Source organism: Chiloscyllium plagiosum, chromosome 37 (assembly GCF_004010195.1).
Source record: "Chiloscyllium plagiosum isolate BGI_BamShark_2017 chromosome 37, ASM401019v2, whole genome shotgun sequence".
NCBI classification, from domain to species: domain Eukaryota; kingdom Metazoa; phylum Chordata; class Chondrichthyes; order Orectolobiformes; family Hemiscylliidae; genus Chiloscyllium; species Chiloscyllium plagiosum.
The window spans coordinates 23719835-23723657 of record NC_057746.1 but is presented as its reverse complement, the minus strand read 5'-3'; the positions used below and the strand labels follow the sequence as shown (position 1 = coordinate 23723657).

Genomic DNA, 3823 nt, shown 5'->3' with positions numbered 1-3823 from the left:
CACTTTGTAAATTCACCCCCCCCCCCGTATTGCGAAGCTATTATCACACTCACAAGCAGTTACCTCTTCATCCATTCACTCCCACAGAACCCCTGTCGAAACCTTTGATCTCCAGTAACTCCTCCTTTGTGGGTGCAACCATCGAATTGACATGCCAAGTGCCTGAGGGGAAAGCCAGTCCCATTGGCTGGTTGTTAGATGACCTCTCATTAACCAGTGGTCAGCGCTTCCTGTTATTGCAAAACAACAGCAAGTTGATTATTTCTGCAGCCAAAAAATCAGACTGTGGGATCTACACTTGTGTCGTGGAAAACCCTGTTAGCAAACAGCCATAATACATATCTGCTTTCTCTTTACGGTGAGTCAAATCAGCCAACCAGTAAGTACATCCTCTCCCCTATGATCAGCTTCCTCCTGTACCAGGTCCTCTGCCGCACTCAATAGAGCTGGGGGTGGAGAAAAGACCTGAAGGGGAACAGAGATGTTGGGGGTGGGGAGGACAAGATTCAGAGTCGACACTTTATTCACATTCCAGGTGGAGACAGCAATTGAACAGGAGTGTCATGGGAACCCTACAGTGTGGAACCAGGCCATTCAGCCCAGTGAGTCCACTCTGACCCTCTGAAGAGCATCCCACCCAGACCCAGCCCATCCCATGTAACCCTGCATGGCTAGACACTTGGGGCAATTTAGTATGGCCAGTCCATCTAACCTGTAGGTCTTTGGACTGTGAGAGGAAACCAGAGCATCCAGATTCAAATCTGGATGTGTTGCAGATTCAAATGCAACACATGCAGTCACCCTGAGGCCTGGATTGAACCTGGGTCCCTGGTGCTGTGAGGCAGCAGTGCTAACCACTGAGCCACTTGCTGCTTCTACCTATTGACAAAACTTCAATGGGGTCTCTTTAGAACCTGCAGTAGGACCTCTATCAGGAAGCCAGTGAATAGGGAAGAGACTTCCTGCACCTTACTCCCATTCTTCTGCTCTCAATGTGTGGTATCTCACCTTGATAAAGGTTGCATGCAGGGTCATTTGAAAGTTTTAGACATGCCTGGTCAGAAAGTGTTCTTCTGCTAACCCAATAGATTTGAGAATACGGGAAGCTGAATTTGTAATCTGGTTTTAAAAGAGTGTCATTTTAAAAGAATACTTTTCTATTTCAGGTCTTTCACAGTGGCATTACTGCACCTTGGGATTTTCCATTGCTGCACTGATTAATCTTGTTGCTGTGTCCTCAATCATGAAGATTATTTCTTGCTTGAAGGAAGTCAAAAAAATACGTGAGAGAAGTTTACTGCCTTTACAATTTTTCTGTTGTTAGTTTGAATGAGCTTGAATTTAATAAAATAGATCCTGAGAAGCATTTAAAGTTGAGATTAAATTCTGATTTTGGGGTCGAGAGTGCGGTGCTGGGAAAGTTTAAATTCTGATGTGTTTGACGGGCGGCACGGTGGCCCAGTGGTTAGCACTGCTGCCTCACAGCGCCTGTAGACCCGGGTTCAATTCCCGACTCAGGCGACTGACTGTGTGGAGTTTGCACATTCTCCCCGTGTCTGTGTGGGTTTCCTCCGGGTGCTCCGGTTTCCTCCCACAGTCCAAAGATGTGCAGGGTCAGGTGAATTGGCCATGCTAAATTGCCCGTAGTGTTAGGTTAAAGGGGTAAATGTAGGGGTATGGGTGGGTTGCGCTTCGGTGGGTCGGTGTGGACTTGTTGGGCCGAAGGGCCTGTTTCCACACTGTAAGTAATCTAATCTTGACAGGTCAGGGAGTCGATGGGAGAACAGGTAAAAATGTGGATGAGAAGTTGTCTGAAGGTGTACTGGCAGTCTTGTGGTTCCTCCCAAAGCTTTCATTTGTCCTTCTAATCGCTGCATTTGTGTTTTGGATTTTGAATGAAAGTAATGCTTGTGCTCTTTGGAAACAGCAAAAAAAACAGAAAAAGCTGGAGAAACTCAGTAGGTCTTGAATTATCTAACATTTTGTATCTGATATGAATTCTTTTGAAATCCAGAACATAAAGTGGAATTCTTCCGTCCAGTATTAACTTGTTTTAACCAGTTAATCATTCAAGGTTATAGAATCAGAGATGTACTGCAGGGAAACAGACCCTTCAGTCCAACTTGTCCACGCCGACCAGACATCCCAACCCACCTGCCAGCACCCAGCCCATATCCCTCCAAACCCTTCCTATTCATATACCCATCCAAATGCCTTTTAAATGTTGTAATTGTACCTGCCTCTACCACATCCTCTGGCAGCTCATTCCATACACTCCTTGAAACACATCAGCCACAGTTCCATTTATTACTGCTATGAGTGATGTTTTGCCTTTATCAGCATCTGCTACCAGTTTGACTTCAAGGAGTGTCACTTGTCACTGAGTGTGCAATGTCCTTCCCTCATAGGCTTGAAGTTTGGGTTCAGGTTCCTCTCCAGCACTAGAATTGCACGAAGGTGAATAGAAATGATACAGCACAGAAGGGGCCCGTGGTGTCCATCCAAACCCAAAGAAAACCAGGTGCCCTTTCAAATCCCACCTTTTCCGCACACAGCCCCATAACCTGACAGTTTACAGCACTCGATACTTCTTTTAAAAAAAAAAGAGGTTAGGCTGTCTGCCTCCACCACCAACTCAGGCAGCGAACTCCAGACACCCCTCCGACCTCTGCTTATTTTAAAACAAATTCTCCTCACATCCCCTCTAATCCTTCTGCCACTGAGCTCGAACCTACGACCTCTGGTTTTTGAACTCTCTGCCAGGGGAAAAGGGTTCATTTTGAAATATCTTTGTCGCCTTAATACAAATAGTTTGTTCGTGATTAGAAAATGCTTTTTTTTTTAAAAAATTGCTCCTGGATTGAAACTGCAGTAAGAAATGTCAAAATGTCACCTTACTAAAGCTTGTACTAACTGGTCCACGTGTTCTATTTACTCCTGGACAATTCCAGAAAAGTAATTTATTGAAATTTAAAATGACTACACATTATACCCATTGACTGTGTTTGCTGCTAATATACTGTGGAACGCAGACTGGGTGACCACTTGGTGGGACACCTATATTCTGTCTGTTTAAAAATGACCCGAGCTTCCAGATGCCTACCACTTTCGCAGTGCCACAGTGAGTCTCACTGTCTCCGGTCAGCAGTGTGTTCCAGCCAGGCTTGGTGCTAGCGGAAGGAACAACAGTCTTTTCTGTTTGGGGATCTGTGGCCTTTAGGACTCCATGTCATTCAATCATCTTAGAGCCTGAACACCATCTTCCCCCAAGTCTTTTACTCACCCCCACACTCCAGTCACTGTCACTGACGTGGGCTGTTTTTTTTCTCAGCAAACTCCCCCCAGCCCATTCTCTCTCACTCATCATCCAATTGAGCTTTCCCTTTACCCCTGGCTCACTATCAACAATCCCTTTTGTCTGCCTACCCTTTCATCTCCTCCTTTTGCATTCCCTCTCCACACACTCCTTTCTCCCACCACCCCCGCCCGTTCCCACATCGCCAGTGTAAGTACCCACCACTTCCCAGTTCCGATGAGGTCTGAGGAAGGATATGAAGGTGTTCTCTATGGGTGAAAGCAGGAATGGAATGCAATTTGGCTCATTTTCTCAACATTGTCTACTCATCTGATCAGTGCAGGTCGCATGTATTGCCCATTGACTGACTGACTGACTTCATGAAGCCATAACATAAACACAACTATTGGAGAAACTCAGCAGGGTTAGCAGCAACTGGGGAGAAAGAAATAGAGGTAATGTTTCAAGTCTGGTCTGACTTTACGTCTCTATGACGCTATGACTTTTACCTTGGAAAAAGACCCTTCG

The 3823-nt window shown here is 45.6% G+C and overlaps 1 long non-coding RNA gene across 1 annotated transcript; it reads left to right on the top strand.

Annotated features, from left to right (window-relative positions):
* The first annotated feature begins 255 nt into the window (after positions 1 to 255).
* LOC122541261 lies at positions 256 to 3697 on the top strand. The gene is made up of 3 exons (XR_006309543.1): positions 256 to 358; positions 1167 to 1283; positions 3634 to 3697. It is a non-coding gene; the product is annotated as an uncharacterized LOC122541261 (long non-coding RNA).
* The last annotated feature ends 126 nt before the right edge of the window (positions 3698 to 3823 follow it).